The 25,125-nt window shown below is 42.8% G+C and overlaps 1 pseudogene; it reads right to left on the bottom strand.

Moving 5' to 3' along the window:
- Positions 1 to 7,228, bottom strand: part of LOC101601995 — a 61,851-nt pseudogene extending 54,623 nt beyond the window's left edge.
- Between the last annotated feature and the right edge of the window lie 17,897 nt (positions 7,229 to 25,125).

Genomic DNA, 25,125 nt, shown 5'->3' with positions numbered 1-25,125 from the left:
TATGTTATGGCATTGTGACATGGAATGCTCTCATTAGCTCTAAGAAAGACAGATGACCAGGTAGCAGATTTAATACAGTCCAACAAAGAGAAAGACAAACTAATAGGAAAGTACGAATGGGAATTTCAAGATATTTGGGACACTATGAAAAGATCAAACATAAGAATTCAGGGTATAGTAGAAGGAGAAGAACTTCACTCCAAAGGTATAGTAGGCATTTTCAACAAAATCATAGAAGAAAACTTCCCCCAAATTGGGAAAGAGGTACTAATGCAGATACAGGAATCCTTTAGAACGCCAAACAGACAAAACCTGGAAAGAACCTCTCCTCTCTATATTATAATTAAACTATCAAACATACAAACTGAAGGCGAAATATTGACAGCAGTTAGAGAGGAAAAGCAAGTTACCTACAAAGGCAAGCCCATCAGGATCACAGCAGATTACTCAACTCAAACTTTAAAAGACAGAAGGGCGTGGAGTGCTGTATTCCAAGTTCTGAAAGATAACAACTTTCAAGCAAGGTTACTTTATCCTGCAAAGCTATCCATTCAAATAGATGGAGAAATAAGGAAATTCCACAATAAAAGCGGCTAAAGGAATATTTGAAGACAAGCCAGCTCTACAGAAAACACTTGAAAGAATCCTCCATGCTGAAGAGAAAGAAAAGAACACATACAAGGCACCAGTAAAAAGCAAGCCATGCTCAAATACTAGTTAATGCATGAAAACAAAGGTAAAATGGGAAGAACTACAAAAAAATTGGCAAAAATAAATACACACCTTTCAATAATATCTCTTAATATCAACGGCCTCAATGCCCACCAACAAAAAGACATAAGTTTGCAGACTGGGTGAAAAAGCAGGATCCTTCAATTTGTTGCCTCCAAGAAACTCACCTTTGTACAAAGGATGGACACTATCTTTGGGCGAAAGGGTAGAAAACGGTGTTTCAAGCAAATGGGCCTAGAAAACAAGCAGGGGTCATCCCGGGAAAGAATAAACAGAGAGGCAACTGGACTAAATGAGGTCATAGAAGGAATGGACTTAACAGATATATACAGGACATTTCATCCAAAGGCTGCAGAATATACATTCTTTTCAGCAGCACATGGAACATTCTCTAAAATAGACCATATATTAGGACACAAAGCAAATCTTAACAAATTCAGGAAAATTGAAATAATTCCTTGCATTCTATCTGACCACAATGGAATCAAACGACAAATCAATAACAAAAAGAGCTATAGAGCATACACGTAATCATGGAAACTAAACAATACACTACTAAATGATGAATGGGTCAATGAAGAAATCAAAGAGGAAATAAAAAAATTCATAGAGTCAAATGATAATGAGAACACAACATACCAAAACCTTTGGGTCACAATGAAGGCAGTCCTAAGAGGTATATTTATATCTTTAAGTGCCCATATTAAGAAATTAGAAAGGTTGCAAGTAAACTCATAGGGACATACTATAAAAACATATACTCCACTAAGTATGCAAATCTGAAAGAAATGATTTCCTTAATTTATATGACCTACCTAAATAAAATCAAGATGAGATTAGTCACTTAAACAGACCTATACCAAGAATGGAGATACAAGCAGTTACCAAAAATCTCCCAACTAGCTGGGCATGGTGGCGCACAGCTTAATCTCAGAAATTGGGAGGCAGAGGTAGGAGATCGCCAAGAGTTTGAGGCCTCCCTGAGACTACATAGTGAATTCCAGGTCAGCCTGAACCAGAGTGAGACCCTACCTTGGGAAAACCAAAAAAAAAAAAAAAAAAAAAAAAAATCTCCCAACTAAAAGAGGGCCAGAAGCCGGCCGTGGTGGCGCACGCCTTTAATCCCAGCACTCAGGAGGCAGAGGTAGGATGACTGCCATGAGTTCGAGGCCACCCTAAGACTACATAGTGAGTTCCAGGTCAGCCTGGGCTAGAGTGAGACCCTACCTCGAAAAATCAAAATCATCATAATAATAATAAAAAATAAATAAATAAATAAATAAAAGGGCCAGACCCACTGTTGAATTTTACCAGAACTTCAGGGAAGAACTAATACCACTACTTCTTAAGCTTTCCCACAAAATAGAAAAAGAAGGAAACCTACTAAACTCCTTCTATAAAGGCAGCATTACCCTGATACCAAAACCAGGCAAAGATAGAACAAAAAAGAAAAGAAAAGAAAATTATAGACCAATCACCCTCATAAACAAAGATGCAAACATTCTCAACAAAATACTGGCAAACAGAATACAAGAAGATATCAAAAATATCATTCACCCTGACCAAGTAGGCTTTATCCAAGAGATGCAGGGATGGTTCAACATATGCAAATTGATAAATGTAATACATTAAATAAATGGACAGAAGAACAAAAATCACATGATCATCTCATCAGATGCAGAGAAAGCATTTGACAAAATCCAACATCCCTTTATGATAAAAATCCTACAGAGTCTGGGAATAGAAGGAACATATCTCAACATAATAAAGGCTATTTATGACAAGCCTAGAGCCAACAAATTACTAAATAGGGAAAAACTGGAAGCTTTTCCCCTAAAATCAGGAACAAGAGAAGGGTGTCCACTGTCCCCACTTCTATTTAATATAGTACTGGAAGTCTTAGCCATGGCAATAAGGGAAGAGACACACATAAAAGGGATTCAAATTGGAAAGGAAGAGATCAAATTATCATTATTTGCAGATGACATGATTCTACATATAAAGAACCCTAAAGACTCTACAAGCCAACTGTTAGAGCTGATAAACACCTATAGCCATATAGCAGGATATAAAATAAATACACAGAAATCAGCAGCCTTCCTATATGCTAAAAACATACAGAGGATAAAATCGGAGAATAACTCCCATTCACAATTGCATCAAAAAAGATAAAGTACCACAGAATAAGCCAAACCAAGGAAGTGAAGGTTCTCTACAATGAAAACTTTAAAATTCTCAAGCAAGATATTGCAGAAGACACTAGGAAATGGAAAAACATCCCTTGTTCTTGAATCAGAAGAATCAAATATTGTGAAAACGGCAATCTTACCAAAAGTAATCTACACATTTAATGCAATCCCCATCAAAATTCCAACAGCATTCTTCATGGAAATAGAAAAAACAATCCAAAAATTCATTTGGAAATCACAAAAAAGTCTCGATTATCTAAAACAATACTGATCAACAAAAATAAGGTTGGTGGTATCATCATACCTGATTTTAACCTATACTACAGAGCCACAGTAACAAAAACAGTGTGGTACTGGCACAAAAGCAGACACATAGACCAATGGAACAGAATAGAGGACCCAGATGTAGGTCCGGATAGCTATAGCCACCTGATATTTGATAAAAATGGTAAAAATACTCATTGGAGAAAAGACAGCCTCTTCAGCAAATGCTGCTTGGAAAACTGGATATGTATCTATAGAAGGATGATATAGATTCTTCTCTCTCTCCATGCACAAGAATTAAATTAAATTAAGACTTAACATCAGACTTGAAACTCTGAAACTGCTAGAGGAAAAAGTAGGGGAAACACTTCAACATATTGGTCTTGGCAAAGACTTTCTGAATACAATCCCAATTGCTCAGGCAATAAAACCACGGATTAACCACTGGGACCTCATGAAATCACAAAGATTTTGTACTGCAAAGGACACTGTGAGTAAAGCAAAGAGGCAACCTACAGAATGGGAGAAAATCTTTGCCAGCTATACATCTGATAGAGGATTAATATCTAGGATATACAAAGAACTCAAAAAATGAAATAATAAGAAATCAAACAAGCCAATTAAAAAATGGGCTATGAAACTAAATAGAGAGTTCTCAAAAGAAGAAATACAAATGGCATATAAGCATCTAAAAAGAATGCTCTACACCCCTAGTCATCAGGGAAATGCAGATTAAAACTACATTGAGATTCCATCTCACTCCTGTCAGACTGGCCACCGTCATGAAAAAAAATGACCATAAATGTTGGCGAGGATGTGGAAAAAAAGCAACCCTTCTACACTGTTGGTGGGAATGCAATCTAGTCCAGACATTGTGGAAATCAGTGTGGAAGTTCCTAAGATAGCTAAAAATAAATCCAGCTATAGCACTCTTAGGCATATATCCTAAGTACTCACCTGATTACCTTAGAGATACTTGCTCAACCATGTTTATTGCTGCTCAATTTATAATAGCTGGGAAATGGAACCAGCCTAGATGTCCCTCAACTGATGAGTGTATAATGAAGATGTGGCACATTTATACAATGGAGTTCTCAGTGGTAAAGAAAAATGAAGTTATGAAATTTGCAGGAAAATGGATGGATCTGCAAAGGATTATACTAAGTGAGGTAACCCAGGCCCAGAAAGCCAAGTGCCACATGTTCTCTCTCATATGTGGATCCTAGCTACAGATGATTGGACTTCTGTGTGAGTGGGAAGAAAACTCAGTAGCAAAGGCCAGTAAGCTAGAAGAGTGATTTAAAGGAAAGAGAAAGGAAGGAAGGGGGTACTTAATAGGATGGCATTGTATATATGCTAGTAGAGTAATAGATTAATGGGGGTGAAAAGGCCCAAAATGAGGTCAGGAGGAGAGATTGAGTAAAGGAAAGGTGGAGGGAGGGCTAATCAAAATCTAAGAGGATATAAATAAATCATATGGAATCCTCCAGTTTTGGACAATGGAACACTCAGGAGCCATAGATCATTGCTAGAAAATTTTCCGTGCCAGGGATGGGATACCTTCCAGTGAGGTGTTGGCCAGGGAGGTCCCTGATGCCCCCAAAACATCACAGGCCATTGCTGAGGCCCTGGACTTCCCACCAGGAATAGATGGTAAGACCATATTGCTGAAGACTCCACATACTTGGGCTGCAAGGTGACAGAAATGCTGTTGGAACTGAGCTGATAATTTCCTCCATGTAGTCCTGCTGATAGAAAGCTGGAAGAAGTCATTCTGCATGCACTTCAATGGGAGAGAGAGAAATCACCAGTGAAGATACTCAACAGTGGACACTGCAAGCCTTATATTTGTCCAGCCAGGCCAAATGAGCCAATGGGTGCAAGAGTGGCCTATCTGTCATGGTGGAAACCAACTGCCCTCCAATTGGACTGGAGGCCTGCTCCATGGAAGGGAATACATCCCTGATACTAAAAACTTAAAACAGGGGTATTCATAAGCCCTAGGGGTATAATGTCTGCTGCTGTCCTGATAATATATATACTATGCTCACCAAACTGCCCAGTAAGCACTTCTCTTAATGTTTATACACTTATATTAATGCTACTCTCACTTTTGGTAGAGAATATTCTGTTTTTAGATGGCAGTGACCTTGGGATGACTCCGAAAGCATCATGGTGCTGGAAAGAAGTGACTGGAGTGCTCAATACTGCAACATCTCTATCACACCTTCCAAGGCTCAAGGTCTATTGCAGAAGAGATGGTGGAAAGAATGTAAGAGCCAAAGGAAGGGTAGGACTCCTTACAACATGCTCCCCCCAGACACAAAATGGATATCCATGATCTCACAGTGCCTCACACTACCTACACAAGACCATCATAAGAGGAGGAAAAAGATCATGATGTCAAAATAAAAGACAGACTGATTGAGATAGGGAGAATGGAGTTTCAAAGGGGAAAGTGGGGGAAGGGAGGGTATTACCATGTGATTTTTTTTTTTTTAATAATCATGGAAGTTGTTAATAAAAAAAATTTTCAAAAAAAAAATAAAGTTATCAGTTTTGGGCTGGAGAGGTGACGCAGTGGTTAACGTGCTTGTCTGTGAAGCATAAAGGATCCAGGTTCAATTCCCCAGTACCCATATAAGCCAGATGGCAAAGGTGTCTGGAGTTCATTTGCAGTAACCAGAGGTCCTGATGTGTCCATTCTCTCTCTCGCAAATAAATAAATATTTAAAAAGTGACAATTTTTTTTTTCAAACTTTCTGCAAGCTTGAAACAAAATATATACGCTCTAAGATGTGCTAAGTTATATAAGAAAGAGAGATACAAGGATAATAGAAGCCAGGGCTGGTACATATGTAGCACTAAAAGAAAAAAAAAGTTCTCAAGAAAAGTCAGCCAGAAAAAGACCCACCATCACCAATCTGGGGGTTGGTTTAGAATGACACACATCCACAGAACCACTCAAAAGTAGTAATTTATGAATGGCTCAAGACAGGTTGAGCCATACACGAAAGGCATTGAATATCATGTTAAGAAATGTGAACAGCTTGTATATGTGTTTGTGTGTGTTCTGAGGGGAAGTGAGTGCTAAATTCATCTAGTAGTTGAATATAAGACACGTGTGCTACTGAAGAATAACTAGTTATTTGAAGGTATTACAGAAGATAAGATGGGGTGGCAGAAACCGTGATTTCTAGACAAGGTTATAATACTCAAAGAAACAGACAGTTTTACTACTTGGTTGAGTACTATGTGACTCCAGATGCATGTGCCCCCTTAGCATGTAGCTAATGTGGGTCCTGGGGAATCGAACCTGGGTCATTTGGCTTTGCAGGCAAATGCCTTAACCACTAAGCCATCCCTCCAGCTCCAAATATTTTATTTTTATTTATTTGAGAGGAAGAGAGAGAATGGGCAGGCTAGCGCCTCCAACCACTGCAAACGAACTCCAGACACATGCGCCCCTTGTGCATCTGGCTTACATGGGTACTGGGGAACTGAACCAGGGTCCTTAGTGTTCTCAGGCAAGCACCTTAACCTCTAAGCCATCTCTCCAGCCCACAATATCATTTTAAATCAACAAGGATTAGGAACTGACTGTCGTAAAACAAATGCCCGACCTTAAATTTTAAACAAAACCAATTAGCTTTCAAGAATATTGTTTAATATCCCAGACTTACAACTACTTCCAGGCCAAGACCCTGGGGAAAACAAGAGAGAACAAAATTACCAGAAACATTCAGAAACCCTGTTCCTCCTACGTACCAGTTCTACAGACACCGTGAGGCAGGGAAAGTGTTTATTAGCTTGATTTTCAGGGCTCGAGCTAAGTTTTCAGACGTCAGTTCTAAATAAGTCACATTGTTTTCTGCTGACATACCTTCCATTTGAAATTCACTGAAGTTCTCCTGCAGACAGAAACCGGCATCCGTGGCTTTTCTTCCAGCACTACCGTATGGAGCCGGGGCCTGCGGGATCCGCAGCTCACCCCGTAAGCTCACCCCTCCTCTGGCCAGCTCCTGGCGCGGAGCGAACGAGCTTCAGTGTATCCGGAGGCGGCGGGGCGCAGGTCTTGCCGAGCTGGGCTCTCACGTTACCGACGCCTGCGGCAGGAGAGAAGGTCCCACGTCAGTAAAACGCTCCGGCACCGAGCGCGGGATGCAGAGCGAGGCTGGCTCCGCGCACAGGACTCCGGAGCGCTCCGGTTCCGAGCGCGGGATGCAGAGCGAGGCTGGCTCCGCGCACAGGACTCCGGAGAGCTCCGGTTCCGAGCGCGGGATGCAGAGCGAGGCTGGCTCCGCGCACAGGACTCCGGAGCGCTCCGGTTCCGAGCGCGGGATGCAGAGCGAGGCTGGCTCCGCGCGCAGGGCTCCGGAGCGCTCCGGCTCCGAGCGCGGGATGCAGAGCGAGGCTGGCTCCGCGCACAGGACTCCGGAGAGCTCCGGCTCCGAGCGCGGGATGCAGAGCGAGGCTGGCTCCGCGCACAGGACTCCGGAGAGCTCCGGCTCCGAGCGCGGGATGCAGAGCGAGGCTGGCTCCGCGCGCAGGACTCCGGAGAGCTCCGGCTCCGAGCGCGGGATGCAGAGCGAGGCTGGCTCCGCGCACAGGACTCCCGAGCGCTCCGGCTCCGAGCGCGGGATGCAGAGCGAGGCTGGCTCCGCGCACAGGACTCCGGAGAGCTCCGGTTCCGAGCGCGGGATGCAGAGCGAGGCTGGCTCCGCGCACAGGACTCCGGAGCGCTCCGGTTCCGAGCGCGGGATGCAGAGCGAGGCTGGCTCCGCGCGCAGGACTCCGGAGAGCTCCGGCTCCGAGCGTGGGATGCAGAGCGAGGCTGGCTCCGCGCGCAGGACTCCGGAGAGCTCCGGCACCGAGCGCGGGATGCAGAGCGAGGCTGGCTCCGCGCGCAGGACTCCGGAGAGCTCCGGCTCCGAGCGCGGGATGCAGAGCGAGGCTGGCTCCGCGCGCAGGACTCCGGAGAGCTCCGGCTCCGAGCGCGGGATGCAGAGCGAGGCTGGCTCCGCGCGCAGGACTCCGGAGAGCTCCGGCTCCGAGCGCGGGATGCAGAGCGAGGCTGGCTCCGCGCGCAGGACTCCCGAGCGCTCCGGCTCCGAGCGCGGGATGCAGAGCGAGGCTGGCTCCGCGCACAGGACTCCGGAGAGCTCCGGTTCCGAGCGCGGGATGCAGAGCGAGGCTGGCTCCGCGCACAGGACTCCGGAGCGCTCCGGTTCCGAGCGCGGGATGCAGAGCGAGGCTGGCTCCGCGCACAGGACTCCGGAGAGCTCCGGCTCCGAGCGTGGGATGCAGAGCGAGGCTGGCTCCGCGCGCAGGACTCCGGAGAGCTCCGGCACCGAGCGCGGGATGCAGAGCGAGGCTGGCTCCGCGCGCAGGACTCCGGAGAGCTCCGGCTCCGAGCGCGGGATGCAGAGCGAGGCTGGCTCCGCGCGCAGGACTCGGGAGAGCTCCGGCTCCGAGCGCGGGATGCAGAGCGAGGCTGGCTCCGCGCGCAGGACTCCCGAGCGCTCCGGCTCCGAGCGCGGGATGCAGAGCGAGGCTGGCTCCGCGCGCAGGACTCCGGAGCGCTCCGGCTCCCAGCGCGGGATGCAGAGCGAGGATGCAGAGGGGCGCCCTCGGCAGCGGTCAAGGTGCAGAGACGCCCCAGGAAGCTCCTCCAGCCCGAGCCGCCCAGCCCCGCGGCCGTGCCGGAGCCTCCCGCATGCACCCTTCACCGCGTCCCCCGCCCGCGGGCTGAAGCCCCGCGCTGCCTTCCGCCCTCACGCGCTCCCCACCGCGCCGCCAGCCCACCGACGAACGCAGACACACCGCGACCCCGACCTTGGTCCGGAACTCCGTCTGGGCTCTCAGGCCCCGCTGGGGGGAGGGGCGTCGGCAGGAGGCGGACCAAGTCCGCCCTGCGCCGCCCGCCGGAAACGAGGCGCGAGCACGCGCCGCGCCGCCCGGAAACGAGGCGCGAGCGCACGCCGCCCGCCGGAAACGGGGCGCGAGCACGCGCCGCCCGCCCGGAAACGAGGCGCGAGCACGCGCCGCCCGCCCGGAAACGAGGCGCGAGCGCGCGGGTTCCGCCCACTTCCGCCGCCGCGCAGACGGGAGGGCGCTGTGAGTTCTGTCCGTCCGGTGTGTTTCTTCGTTGAGCTTGGAGGCTTTTACGTAAGCCTGAGTCTCTAACGCCCCAGGCAGAGGAAGAGGCCCTGGCGAGAGGGCGCAGGGTTAAAGGAGGTCGTTTGCAATTCAGCTCCCCAATACACACTTAAAGCCAGATGCACAGAGACCCTACTGTGTCTCCCTCAAATAAGTAAATAACTTTTTAACTGGTGCCCGGTCCTTAACCCTTAAGATCCCCTGCTTGTCAGGTAAGCGCCCTACCAATGAGCTGTCTTCCCAGCTCAAGAATTGCTTTTCAAGTCCTTTTCAAGCAAGAGCCTAAAACCTTGCCTGTAACTTGACACACAAAATGAAGATATTGGCAATAACAATTACAATGCAGATCATTTGTAAAGTGCAAAATACAAAAATTTTGGATTTGCCTATTTTAAGATGACAGCATGAAGCTACATTCTAGTCTACATTGTAACATTCAAGTACTTGACAAACCAAATGTTATATATTACTTTTGAATTTGTTAAGAAAATTTGCTTTTTATTTAGAAATTAAAACTATCAAAAAGAAAATAACATGAATGAGTATACTTTTTAAATAAACTTTGTAATAAATGTGCCAGTATAACTTAATATCATGTGATTTAAAAGAATGAAAACAATGTTTAAACTTTTTTTTTCGGTTTTTTTTTCATTTTTATTAGCTTTTTCCATGATTATAAAAAAAAATCCCATGGTAATTCCCTGCATCCCTCCCCCCCTCCACTTTCCCCTTTGAAATTCCATCCTCCATCATATTACCTACCCATCACAATCATTGTACTTACATATATAGAATATCAACCTATTAAGTACCCTCCTCCCTTCCTTTCTTTTCCCTTTATGTCTCTATTAACTTACTGGCCTCTGCTACTAAGTATTTTCCTTCTCACACAGAAGCCCAATCATCTGTAGCTAGGATCCACATATGAGGGAGAACATGTGGCGCTTGGCTTTCTGGGCCTGGGTTACCTCACTTAGTATAATCCTTTCCAGGTCCATCCATTTTCCTGCAAATTTCATAACTTCATTTTTCTTTACCGCCGAGTAGAACTCCATTGTATAAATGTGCCACATCTTCATTATCCACTCATCAGTTGAGGGACATCTAGGCTGGTTCCATATCCCAGCTATTATAAATTGAGCAGCAATAAACATGGTTGAGCACATACTTCTAAGGAAATGAGATGAGTCCTTCGGATATATGCCGAGGAGTGCTATAGCTGGGTCATATGGTAGATCAATCTCTAGCTGTTTTAGGAACCTCCACACTGATTTCCACAATGGCTGGACCAGATTGCATTCCCACCAGCAGTGTAGAAGGGTTCCTCTTTTTCCACATCCCTGCCAACATTTATGATCATTTGTTTTCATGATGGTGGCCAATCTGACAGGAGTGAGATGGAATCTCAATGGAGTTTTAATCTGCATTTCCCTGATGGCTAGTGACGTAGAACATCTTTTTAGATGCTTATATGCCATTCATATTTCTTCCTTTGAGAATGCTCTATTTAGTTCCATAGCCCATTTTTTGATTGGCTTGTTTGATTCCTTATGATTTAACTTTTTGAGTTCTTTATATATCCTAGATATTAATCCTCTATCAGATATATAGCTGGCGAAGATTTTTTCCCATTCTGTAGGTTGCCTCTTTGCTTTTTTCCCTGTGTCCTTTGCAGTGCAAAATCTTTGTAATTTCATGAGGCCCAGTGATTAATCTGTGGTTTTATTGCCTGAGCAATTGGGATTGTATTCAGAAAATCTTTGCCAAGACCAATATGTTGAAGTGTTTCCCCTACTTTTTCCTCTGCCAGTTTCAGAGTTTCAGTTCTGATGTTAAGGTCTTTAATCCATTTGGACTTAATTCTTGTGCATGGCAAGAGAGAAGAATCGATTTTCATCCTTCTGCAGATATATATCCAGTTTTCAAAACACCATTTGCCGAAGAGGCTGTCTTTTCTCCAATGAGTATTTTGGGCATTTTAATCAAAGATCAGGTGGCTATAGCTACTTGGGCTTACATCTGGGTCCTCTATCCTGTTCCACTGATCTACATGTCTGTTTTTGTGCCAGTACCATGCTGTTTTTGTTACTATGGCTCTGTAGTATAGGTTAAAATCAGGTATAGTGATACCACCAGCCTTACATTTGTTGCTCAGTATTATTTTAGATATTCGAGGATTTTTGTGATTCCAAATGAATTTTTGGATTGTTTTTTTCTATTCCCATGAAAAATGCTTTTGGAATTTTGATAGGGATTGCATTAAATGTGTAGATTACTTTTGGTAAGATTGCCATTTTCAAAATATGGATTCTTCCAATCCAGTAACAGGGGATGTTTCTCCACTTTCTAGTGTCGTCTGCAATTTCTTGCTTGAGTGTTTTGAAGTTCTCATTGTAGAAATTCTTTACTTCCTTCGTTAGGTTTATTCCAAGGTACTTTAATTTTTGATGCAATTGTGAATGGGAGTGATTCTCTGATTTCATCCTCTGTGTGTTTGTTGTTAGCATATATAAAGGCTAGTGATTTCTGTGTATTTATTTTGTATCCTGCTACATGGCTGTAGGTTTTGATCAGCTCTAACAGTTTGCTAGTAGAGTTTGTGGGGTCCTTTATGTATAGAATCATGTCATCTGCAAGTAATGATAACTTGATCTCTTCCTTTCCAATTTGTATCCCTTTTATTTGTGTCTCTTGCCTTATTGCTATGGCTAAGACTTACAGAACTATATTAAATAAAAGTGGGGACAGTGGACACCCTTGTCTTGTTCCTGATTTTAGTGGAAAAGCTTCTAGTTTTTCCCATTTAGTAATATGTTGGCTGTAGGCTTGTCATAAATAGCTCTTATTATATTGAGATATGTTCCTTTTATTCCCAGTCTCGGTAGGACTTTTATCATGAAGGGATGTTAGATTTTGTCAAATGCTTTCTCTGCGTCCAATTAGATGATCATGTGATTTTGGTCCTTCAACCTGTATTACATGTATTACATAATGTATTACATTTATAGATTTGTGTATATTGAACCATCCCTACATCTCTGGGGTAAAGCCTACTTGTTCAGGGTGAATGATCTTTTTGATATACTCTTATATTCTGTTTCCCAATATTTTGTTGAGAATTTTTGCATCTATGTTCATGAGGGAGATTGGTGTATAATTTTCTTTTTTTGTTCCATCTTTGCCTGGTTTTGGTATCAGGGTGATGCTGGCCTCATAGAAGGAGTTTGGTAGAATTCCTTCTTTTTCTATTTCCTAGAAAAGCTTAAGAAGAAATGGTGTTAGCTCTTCCTTAAAGGTCTGGTAAAATGCAGCAGTGAATCCATCCGGGCATGGGCTTTGTTTAGTTGGGAGATTATTGATAACTGTTCGAATCTCCATGTTTGTTATAGGTCTATTTAAGTGATTAATCTCATTTTGATTTAATTTAGGTAGGTCTAATAAATCAAGGAAATCATCCATTTCTTTCAGATTTTCATACTTTGTGGAGTATATGCTTTTATAGTATGCCCCTATGATTTTTTGAATTTCTCTGGAATCTGTTGTGATGTTACCTTTTTCATCTCTGATTTTATTAATTTGTGTCTCCTCTCTCTTTCTTTTGATCAGATTTCCTAAGGGTTTATCAATCTCGTTTATCCTTTCAAAGAACCAACTCTTTGTTTCATTAATTCTTTGGATTTTTTTGTTTGTTTGTTTCTATTTCATTAATTTCTGCCCTAATCTTTATTATTTCTTCCCACCTATTGACTTTTGGTTTGCCTTGTTCTTCTTTTTCCAAGGCTTTAAGGTGAGGCATTAGGTCATTTACTTGTGACCTTTCTAATTTCTTAATATAGGCACTTAAGGCTATAAATTTACCTCTTAGAACTGCCTTCATTGTGTCCCAGAGATTTTGGTATGTTGTGTTCTCATTATCATTTGACTCTATAAATTTTTTGATTTCCTTTTTGATTTCTTCATTGACCCACTCATCATTTAGTAGTGTATTGTTTAGTTTACATGATTTTGTGTATGCTCTATAGCCTGCTACTGATTTGTAGTTTAATTCCATTGTGGTCAGATAGAATGCAAGGAATTATTTCAATTTTCCTGAATTTGTTAAGATTTGCTTTGTGCCCTAATATATGGTCTATTTTAGAGAATGTTCTATGTGCTGCTGAAAAGAATGTATTGCAGCCTTTGGATGAAATGTCCTGTATATATCTGTTAGGTCCATTCCTTCTATGACCTCATTTAGTCAAGATGCCTCTCTGTTTATTTTTTTTCCCAGAATAACCTGTCAATTGATGAGAGTGGGGTGTTAAAGTCACCCACCACCACTGTGTTTCCTGTTATCTGTGACCTTAGTTCTAATAGTGTTTGTTTGATGAATTTGGGAGCCTCTATATTAGGTCCATATATGTTTAGGATTGTAATGTCCTCCTGTTGGAGTGTGCCCTTAATCAATATAAAGTGACCTTCCTTATCTTTCTGGACTAACACTGGACTAAAGTCTACCTTGTCCGATATTAGGATAGCAACCCCTGCTTGTTTTCTTGGCCCATTTGCCTGAAACACCATTTTCCAACCTTTCACCCTAAGATAATGTCTATCCTTTGTAGAAAGGTGAGTTTCTTGGAGACAACAAATTGTAGGATCCTGCTTTTTAACCCAGTCTGAAAACCTATGTCTTTTTGTTGGGGCATTGAGGCCGTTGATATTAAGAGATATTGAAAGGTGTGTATTTATGTTTGCCTTTTTTTTTTTTTTTTTTTGTGGTTCCGATTCTACCTGTGTTCTCTTGTGTTAACTAGTATTTGAGTATTGCTTGTTTTTTGTAGGTTCCTTATATGTGTGCTTTTCCTTTTCTTTAGCATGGAGGATTCTATCAAGTATTTTCTGTAGAGCTGGTTTTGTCTTCAAATACTCTTTTAACCTGCTTTTGTCATGGAATGTCCTTATTTCTCCGTCTATTTGAATGGATAACTTTGCAGGATAAAGTAACCTTGGTTGACAGTTGTTATCTTTCAGAACTTGGAATATATCACTCCAAGCCCTTCTGGCTTTAAAAGTTAGTGTTGAATAATCTTCTGTAATCCTGATGGGCTTGCTTTTGTAGGTAACTTGATTTTTCTCTCTAAGTGCTTTCAATATTTTTTCTTTGGGGTGTGTGTTTGGAAGTTTGATTATAATATGGCGAGGACAGTTTCTTTCCAGGTTTTGTCTGGCTGGGGTTCTAAAGGCTTCCTGCATCTGCATTGGCACCTCTTTCCCAATTTGGGGGAAATTTTCTTCTGTGATTTTGTTGAAGATGCCTACTATGCCTTTGGAGTGGAATTCTTCTCTTTCTACTATGCCCTGAATTCTAATATTCGATCTTTTCATAGTGTCCCGAATATCTTGAAATTCCCACTCATACTTTTTTATAAGTTTTTCTTTCTCTTTGTTGGACTGTGTTAGATCTGCCACCTGGTCTTCTGGCTTAGATATTCTGTCCTCTCCTTCATCCATTCTACTGGTGAGATTTTCTACAGAGTTTTTTATTTCATTAACTGTGTTCTTCATTGCTAGTAATTCTGACTGGTTTTTCTTTATTATTTTTATTTCCTTATTTATGTCTTGTATTGCCTTCTTTATTTCATGAAATTGGTTTCCTGCATCTTCTTTGATTCCTTTGATTTCCTCTTTAAGTTCCTCTTTGACTCCTTTGATTTGTTCTCTGACTTCTTTGAACATATTTACAATCATTCTTTTGAAATCTTTCTCAGGCATTTCCTCTAACTCACTGGAGGTCATTTCTGATGCATTAATACTTTTAGGTGGATTTATATCGTCTTGCTTTTTAGTGTTTCTTGTGTTATAATGTATATATTTTTGCATCTTGGATTAAGTTAATGCTTGGATTTTCTAGCTAGCTGGGTATTCTTAGCTGTATTAATTGATTTGATGTAATATATTTTCAGGGTAGGAGCTTAAGGTGTTAGGTGTGGCTCTGAAGACTCTCAGAGTATCTACAAAGGTGCTTCCAGGCGTTGAGTTTCCCTGCTATGGGAGTATTCAAGTAGGCTGACTGGAATAAAATACAGGTAGATTCCACAAGTTAACTAAACACTGTACCCATTCAATCAAAAACAGCCCCAAGTATGTATGCCAGAGTAGTTATTATAACAACCAGTTCCTCTATCAACATAGAGGTTAAGATTTCTGGTCTGTTGAGGGATCTAAGTCAGCTTGTGACCGAGTGAGACCCTTCCCTGGTGCAATCCCAGTTACCTTGGGTGATTTTGGTCTCAGTCAAGTTGCTGCCTGGGTCGTCGGGCTGCTGTTGTGATTTCTGGAACTGGGCACTGGCTTTTCCTGTGGGGCAAAGTGAGCCTGGCAACTGTGGCCCTGCACATCAGCACCTCCGCTGCTGGAACTGCTGCTGCTAAAGCTGCCTCTGCTGGGTCTGTCAGCAGCTCAAGCTGCTGCTGCTGGGCCCACTGCTGCTGCCACTGAAGCTGCTGCTGCCGGGTCTGCCGCTGCTGCCGCTACTGGGTCTGTTGCTGCTGAGGCTGCTGTTACCGGTGCCGGAGGCGCTGATGTTGCTGCTGGACTCTGCTCCTGCTTGGGTCCCTCTGTCAGCCTAAGTTGGCGTGGCTGGTCCCCGGGACTGCTGCTCTGTTCGCTGGAGCTGGGCTCTGGCAGTGGGGGAGGGGCTGGTGGCCCTGGTGCACCCATTTTCTGTCTTTCTCTGTCTGCATCTCTTTCTCTCTCCCCCCCCCAAAAAACACGAATGTCACCATAAAGCATCTGAAGTGTAGAGCAGAGATTTCCCTGTTTCACTGTAACTTGCCCACCATGTGTGCTCACCAATGTACTTTGTAAAGCATCGATTTTTTACTAGATTTTGTGACTATTAGTTTATATAACTACTTCCATGATGTATATGTCATTTGGGGCAATTGTGAATCTCTGTTCCCAAGCCATTTTCACTCATATTTTGCTCAGAATAAACTATTTTTTATTCCTTTGGGGTGTTTTGTGTTGACAATTATATTTCATTTTTTAAAATTTGTATTGACAACTTCCATAATTGTAAACGATATCTCATGGTAATTCCCTCCCTTCTCCCAACAATTATATTTCATTTTTAAAACACTAAATATTGCCCATCAGAGAAAGGAGATAGACAGTTTTTGTCCTATAACATAGTATGTTGATAAATTCACTGATTATGATGCAGGATTTTGGGTTCCAGGAGGGATTAAATTTCATAAAGACACAGGAGATCCCAGTCCTGTGGACTCCAATCTTTGGATTCTTATCTATATTACCAAAGAATTGAAAAGATGAACTCCAGGAAGGATGAAAGATGAACTATGAGGTTTATTTTAGAGTGAATGAGGACCCAGGGGGAAGGTGAGCTGAAAGACTCAGCCAGAAGAGAATTCTTCCTCTTGCCAGGCTGGGAACGTGGAGGGCAGGTTCAGTGCATCTCCTTCACAGAGAACTCTCCAGGGAAGAAAGCTCACACAGAGGTGGAAAGTGAAGCACGAGACCCAAGCCAAGAGACACCCTTCCCCTTCTCACTCTTGAGGACCTCAGGAAGAGCTGAGAGGTCAAGTAGTGTCTTAGTCAGCACCACATTGCTGGGACAGACTTCCAAACACACAGTTTATGGGAGGCAGGGATTTATTTCAGCTTACAAATCCAAGGAAAGTGCCACCAATGGCAGAGAGGTTGCTTACTTCCATGTGGCAAGTTCTTTTTTACAGTACATTAGGATGGGCTTGATCTAGGCTCAGGTAGGTATGGAAAAGAGCTGGCTCAAGAGGGGCCAGTGACTCACATGTGCTAGGCTGGGGGAGAAGTAGGAGGCGCTGTTGCTGAAGAACTGTTCATAGTGAAACTGGGTCAGACGCTGAGTTCCGGCTTTGCCAGGACAAGCTAGGTGGCATCTCCTCATTCCCACTCTGTGGGCCTTTGTCCCTGACTGAATACCTATTAAAAAAATAAAAACTATCTTGCTTCTATTTCTCCCCCAAAAATGCCACATGAAAGGGGGAAAAAAACCCTAAAAAGCATAATACAAAGTTTCTTTACCTTTGGATGGGGCTGGCTGTCGAGTTACCTTGCCCAGGCCACACGTAAGAGAGGCATGGGGAGAAGCAGATTATGGCCATGAAACAAGCCCCACTTCGCTCCCCTCTGCCAGCAACCACTAACTGCCACGAGCTGCTCTGGGCCAAGGTCTCATGGGCCCTTCCCTCGTGTATGGTGAAGTATTCACAGGCCCAGCCACCTGCAGGAAACCGCAGCTGCTGTGAATTCATGACAGCTATAGTCATGTCAGATCTAGAAGAGTGTTTTGCAAGCCTCCACTGTTTCTGCCAGCAATATTTGGGAGACCTTATTTCTCTAAGGTCCTGGAATAAAATCCTATCAAACTTTTAGACTTTTTTTTCTAATTTCATTACTTGAAAGACATGGTGGCACCAAAATGTAACTTCTGCCATTTTTAAAAAGAATAAGCTTAGACACCTTTCATGTGTCTCTATGAGCAACCTGTGGCCATTTTTTTAAAGGGTTATTAACATTATTACTGCTTTTTTGAGATTCTTTATTAGAAATATTTGTCTTGAGGTTGGAGTTCATTTGCAAGGGCAAAGGCCCTGGAGCACCATGTTTGCTTGCTTGCTCTTGTGAGAACTCTCTCTTTCATTCTCCCATGCAAATTAATAAATAAAATATTAAAAAAAATACAGGAATGAAACTACAATCTCATTCAAGCTTTAGAATTTGCCAACAGTGTGCTCTGTGCGATCAGAAAAAAAAAAGTTCTTTAAGTTATCTAAACTATGAAAAATAAAAGTGGGATCCTTTTGGTATTTTCCATGATAAGCACTCCATTAATAGAAGAGGAAGGCAAAGGGGCTGGAGAGATGGCTTAGCGCTTAAGCTGTTTGCCTGCCAAGCCAGAGAATCCTGGTTCAATTTTCTAGGACTCAAATAAGTCAGATGCACAAGGGGGCGCATGCATCTGGAGTTCATTTGCAGTGGCTGGAGGCTCTAGTGCACCCATTTTTTCTCTCTCTCTCTCCCTATTTCTCCCTCAAACAAATAAATAAACTAAAATGAAAAGAAGAGGAAGGAAAAGAACTTAGATTAACGGTGGAGTAGTTACACACACATACACACACACACACACACACACACACACACACACACACACACACACGTGACTGAGTACGGCTTCTTTACAGTGCCATAAGTATTGGGTTTAAAGACTAGCAATGGAAATAAAATAATGATGTTCAAATGAAAAAAAACTTCAACAACTAAAAATATAGAAAGTGAAGCTCGGTGTGGTGGCATACACCTTTAATCCCAGCACCTGGAAGGCAGACAGTTAGGAGGATCTCTGTGGGTTCAAGGCCACCCTGAGAGTACCAAATGAATTCCAGGCCAGTCTGGGCTAGAACAGGACCCTATATGTATATGTATGTGTATATATATGTATGTGTGTGTGTGTGTGTGTGTGTGTGTGTGTGTGTGTGTACACACATACATATAGAAAGTGTTCATTTGTTCCACCATGGTTGAAAATAGTGTGTTCTTCTTTTTACATATTCATAGTACACTCTGTCTTATTAAGACTCCAGCCTTACATACAATGGCAAGACAGTTATGAAAGTAATTGTAGTGGTCATTTTATAAAGGACAAAATCTTGCATTTGTATCCTTCCATTTTGCAACAAGATTCAGTAAGATGGCATGATGCCATTTTCTCAACCCTTCTCATTCTGTTGTAAGTTTCCATACAAATAAAGATTTGACATTTGGCTTATGACATGTAGACCTTCAAACTTTATGCTAGTGAGCAATAATATAAACTTCAGTGCTAGAGGTGTGTTATATGGGAGAATGCTTGCCAAAAATTGAGGAAGCCATAGGATCAATTATGGACACCACAAGAGGAAATATATTGTTCAGGCCACATTGAGTGAGAAAATAAAACATATTTAATAATTAACTTATTAAGTAATTCTGTTTCTAAGCATTTAGGAAAGAAATTAAGAAAACTACATTTTTATTTACTAAACTTCATCTTGTGATCCAGCTTTTATGTTTTTATTCTTACTTTAAGTCACAGTAATGATGTCCTAGTATAATTCACTATCAGAGGTCTCATCTGGGTTGTTTCCTTCAATGGCTTCAAGTTTCTTTTCCTCACTGTCTGAAACTGACCTTTTTCCATGAATGAGAAAGATGAAAGGTAAAATTACTTGTCCCAACCAGTGGGAAGTTGAACAAGGACTTGAGAAGAAGCTAACCTGGGTGGGAAAAGGCAAGTAGACACAAAAAGGAGACCATGCTAGATGTTTGTCAAGGCCTCAGAGTCTTTATTTTTTACACAGTGGTTATACAGGGGAAGAAAAAAGTGTGGGGGGGAATAAGCTGGCTGACATGATTTAGGGCTTTGGAATTGTCAGGAAACCTAGAGGGGATGTAATCAGGTGTTCATCTAATCTTGCCTCAATGGCTTAACATCCTGACTGCACCAGGCTTCACACCCTGACCATAAACTGGCCTTTTGCAAAAGATAAGATTCTGTAAGCAGTCTGCTGACCGACGTTCCAGAAGTACCTAACAGAAAGCTGGATGGACCAGCTTTCTGAGTAATGAGGCAGCTTATGAGCAGGTCCAGGCAAAATGGAGAGGCTTTTTTGCTCTATGGCTCCCTACATCTCCTCCCTTCTTTTACTTTATTTTATTTTATTTATTTATTTGAGAGCGACAGACACAGAGAGAAAGACAGATAGAGGGAGAGAGAGAGAATGGGCGAGCCAGGGCTTCCAGCCTCTGCAAACGAACTCCAGACGCATGCGCCCCCTTGTGCATCTGGCTAACGTGGGACCTGGGGAACCGAGCCTCGAAACGGGGTCCTTAGGCTTCACAGGCGAGCGCTTACCCGCTAAGCCATCTCTCCAGCCCATCTCCCTTCTTTTATACAAAAGAGGGGGAGGCCCGCTATTCAGCAGTGGGCTGCAATGCCTTTGTTTCTTCATCAGCTACCGGCAGCATGGGGGAGTATTCAGCCAAGCGTATGATCCCTTGGTAGTTGAATATTAGGTGAGGAAGTAGAAACTTAACTTGCTCTATGGCAGTTTCTGTTAACATGGCCGAGGTTTGATTCATAGCTCCCAACAATTACTATGATTTAGAGCTACAAAAAACATTCTACACTCATTAAATTCTCTTTCATAAACTACAAAAGATTGTGAGTGTAATATCCTTTTCTATAATTCTTTTGGTGACCACACACAATAGTTGGTATTGTAACTTCCTTTGACATTTGCTTTGCAGCCCACTAATTGTACATGAAACTTATGGCTATGAATGCTACTAACGCAGTTTAAATTAGAAAAAGGAACAAATCATTGTACCTCTCTAACTCCTCCTCCTCATGTTAATTGGTCTCATCTTTTATTGGCAACTCGGCCATTTGTGTCCTGTTTATCTCTTGGAAAACTGGATGTGATACCAGTTGATTCTGTACAAAATGAAAAGACAAAATACAGAAACTCACAAAATAACACCAGATTATTCTCCAGCACCTCTAAAAGCCAGGAAAGCCTGGGATATTCTTTTTCAAACACTGAAAAGATATAACTACCAGCAAGTTTGCTATATTCAGGAACGATGGCTTTCAAAATTGCCATAGAAATAGCCAGTCATGATGATGCATTCCTTTAATCCCAGCAGTTGGGAGGCAGAGGATTGCCATAAATTCGAGGCACCCTGAGACTACATAATGAATTCCAGGTCAGCCTGAGCTAGAGTGAGACTCTACCTAAAAATAAATAAATAAACAAATAAAATTGCCAAAGCATAGATATATCAACATGACCCAAATTAAACTAGTTTACGACCACCAAGCCCACACTACACAATGGGTGTAAAGAAATGCTGTACACAGAGAGGAAGAAAGACAGTCTCATCCATGAGAACACAGAAGTGAAGATATCTAATCAGGTGATAAGTACACAGAAAAGCACAAAGTGAGTCAGCAAATCCCTGATATTGATAGTAAGCAACTAAGGAATAAACTATAATCCAATAAACTTGAAAACAAACCAAAATGTTTTAGAGAAATTAATAAACATGCACAATAGTAACATTAGGTGTTATTGATCACTGAAGGGACATATCCTTGCTGGCTCCACTAAAATCTGTATCCAGGGTAGTGGACAGACTGTTGAGTGGTTAAGGTGCTTTCCTGCAAAGTCCAATAACTCGTATTCGATTCCCTATACACACACATAAAGCCAGATGCTGAATGTGGCACATGCATCTGGAATTCGTTCGCTGTGGCTGGAGGCCCTGGTGTGGCCATTATCTCTCACACTGTCCAGGTTAAAATTTCTTTAACCACCGAGCTGTCTCTCCAGCCCACATCATAGTTTTAAAAGTGAGTTCTGTCTGTGCATTTGAATCTATCCTCTGGGTCTGGAGAGAAAGTTTGGCAGTTAAATGTGCTTTCTTGCAAAGTCTGCCAGTTCTGATTTGATTCTCAGCAAAAACCAGGAGCACAAGGTGCTAAATGTGTCTGTAGTTCATTTGCAGTGGCAAGAGGCCCTGAAGCACCTTTCTCTCTCTTGTAAATTTTTAAAAAGAACCCTTCTATTTCTTTGTTTATCTCACCCACAAAGAGCATAAAATTTAATGAAAGAAAGAGGGTCAGCCTGGGCTAGAGTGAGACTCTTACCTCGAAGAAACAAAAAATAATAAATTAAATAAATTATTTATTTACCATCCAGGCATGGTGGCGCTCGCCTTTAATCCCAATACTTGGGAGGCAGAGGTAGGAAGATTACCATGAGTTCGAGGCCACCCTGAGACTACATAATTATAGTCAGCCTGAACCAGAGTCAGACCCTCCCTCGAAATATATATATTGTTCTTGTTGTATTTCGAGGGAGGGTCTGACTCTGGTATATAATATATGGTATATATATGTATATAATTCTGGGCTTTCCTGGAATTAACTATGTAATCTCAGGGTGGCCTCAAACTCACAGTGATCCTCCTATCTCTGCCACCCGAGTGCTGGGACTGAAGGCATGCGCCACCATGCCCAGCTTAAATAATTATTTTTCTTTTTAAAACTTTTTATTAACAACCTTTGTACATATAGACAATATGCCATGATCATAATCCCCTCCCACCACCCTCGCTTTCCCTCTCCATTCCCTCCTCCACTAAATCCCTTCTTTTTTTCCTTTTTATCAAAAAACTTTTATTAACAACTTCCATGATTATAAAAAATAATATTAATAATAAATATTAAAAATAATAAATATTTTTTAAAATTCAAGGAACAAAAGTAGCTGGGAGTGTAGCTCAGTGGTAGAGCTCATAAAGCCCCCAGGATGGGTTTCCACATGACTAACAATAACAAGCCTAGGCTGGCCTGGAAGTCACTTTGTAGCCCCAGCTGGCCTCAATCTCAAGGTGACTCTCCTGCCTCAGTTTATCAAGTGCTATGCTTGGCAGTATCCTCTCCCCCCCCCCACCTCCTCCCTCTCTTTCTCTAGTAAGTATATTTTAAATTTTTATTATTTTTATTTACTTGAGAGATGGCAGGGGGAGAGAAAGAGGCAGATAGAGACCTTGTCCAGTTGGCCTCCATGGGTCCTGGGGAATTGAACCTGTGTTCTTTGACTTTGCAGACAAATGCCTTAAAGTAAGCCAATAATTTTTTTTTTTTTCAAGGTAGGATCTCACTCTAGCTCGGATTCACTATGTAGTCTCAGGGTGGCCTTGAACTCATGATGATCCTCCTACCTTTTCCTACCAAGTGCTGGGATGAAAGGTGTGAGCCACCACGCCCAGTTTAGTAAAGTTAAAAAGAAAGAAAGAAGAAGAAAGCAGACAATGAATGTTCTTTCAAATTCCCTTCCCATGATAGCTTTCTTCCCCTTCTTCTTCTTCTTCTTCTTCTTCTTCTTCTTCTTCTTCTTCTTCTCCTCCTCCTCCTCCTCCTCCTCCTCCTCCTCCTCCTCCTCCTCCTCCTCCTCCCCCTCCCCCTCCCCCTCCTCCTCCTTCTTCTTCTTCTTCTTCTTCTTCTTTTTTTTTTTTGGTTTTTCAAGGTGGGGTCTTACTCTGGTCCAGGCTGACCTGGAATTAACTCTGTAGTCTCAGGGTGGCCTTCAACTCATGGTGATCCTCCTACCTCTGCCTCCTGAGTGCTGGGATGAAAGGCGTGCGCCACCATGCCCGGCTCACAACACAATTTTCAACATCTTAATTCTACTGTCTCTGTTCTAAGGGAAGAGGCAGGAATTGAAGAAATGCTGACACTTTGTATAGACACTGGATAATACAGTTCACATAATGTTTTATTTTTCCTTTCCTTTCTTCCTCCCTCCTCTTCCTTATCTTTACTTTTTTTTTTGGTTTTTCAAGGTAGGGTTTCACTCTAGCGCAGGCTATCCTGGAATTCACTATGTAGCCTCAGGGTGGCCTCGAACTCATAGTATCCTCCTACCTCCAGGATGACCTCAAGCTCACAGCAATCTTCCCACCTCTGCCTCCCCAGTGCTGGTATTAAATGTGTGCCCACCACGCCTGGCCAGCCTAAATTCTTTGAAGTATGCATTTCAGTCATGCTGATGATATGAACTAGTATTGCTCTGCAGGTTTAAAACGCCCCAGTGTGGGCCGAATGGGGTGACTTAGCAACAAAGGTGCTTGCCTGCAAAGCCAAAGAACCCAGGTTCAATTACCCAAGACCCATGTAAGCCAGATGCACAAAGTGGCGCATGTGTCTGGAATTCGTTTTCAGCAGCTGGAGACCCTGACACATCCATTCTCATTCTCTCTGTCCTCTCTCTCTCTTGTTCTCTCTGTCAAATAAATAAATAAAAATAAAAATGAATTTTTAAAGCAAAAACTATATTTAAAAAAGTGCTCTACCACTGAACTGCACCCCAGCCCCAGAGAGGGAAACTGGGAGAGGACTCAGGAAAGGGTCCTAGAAGGGCAGACCTAGACTCTGCAGCTGGTAGTCCCAACCACTCCTGCTTTGGCAGAAGGATCTGGAGTTGAAGGTCAGCCTGGGCTACACTGGCACACCTCTCTGAATGAAACAAAACAGTGAAGGGTGCTGGTGGATGTCTGGGTGGGGACAAATGCCTATAATCCCATCACATGAGAGTTTGGAGTTTTGGAAAGGAGTGAAAATTTGAAGTTAACCTGGGCTACATTGTGAGACCTACCCAAGACAACTGTAAGCAGATTGCATACATACTTGGCTTAGTGGTTAAGGTGCTTGTTTGTCTTGTTTTTTTTTTGTTTTTTTTTCAAGTTAGAGTCTCAGTCTAGCCCAGGCTGACCCATAATTCACTCTGTAGTCTCAGGGTGGCCTCGAACTCACGGCGATCCTCCTACCTCTGCCTCCCGAGTGCTGGGATTAAAGGCGTGCGCCACCACGCCTGGCTGGTTAAGGTGCTTGGCTGCAAAGCCAAAGGCCCCTGGTAACATTCCCCAGAAGCCACATAACTTAGATACACATGGTGGCATATGTGTCTGGAGTTCGTTTGCAGTGGCTAGAGGCCCTGGTTCACCCATCCTCTGTCTCTCTCTCAAATAAATAAAAATTGTAAATTACCCAGGCATGGTGATACAACCTTTAATCCCAGCACTTGGGAGACTGAGGTCAGAGGATCCAGGTGGTGAGTTTCAGGTCAGCCTCCATAGAGTGAGACCATACATCAAAAAACAAAAATAGCCAGGCGTGATGGTGCACGCCTTTAAT

The sequence above is a fragment of the Jaculus jaculus genome, unplaced genomic scaffold (genome assembly GCF_020740685.1).
Source record: "Jaculus jaculus isolate mJacJac1 unplaced genomic scaffold, mJacJac1.mat.Y.cur u25, whole genome shotgun sequence".
NCBI classification, from domain to species: domain Eukaryota; kingdom Metazoa; phylum Chordata; class Mammalia; order Rodentia; family Dipodidae; genus Jaculus; species Jaculus jaculus.
The sequence above is the reverse complement of the archived record's forward strand: the minus strand, read 5'-3'. Positions and strand labels throughout refer to the sequence as shown.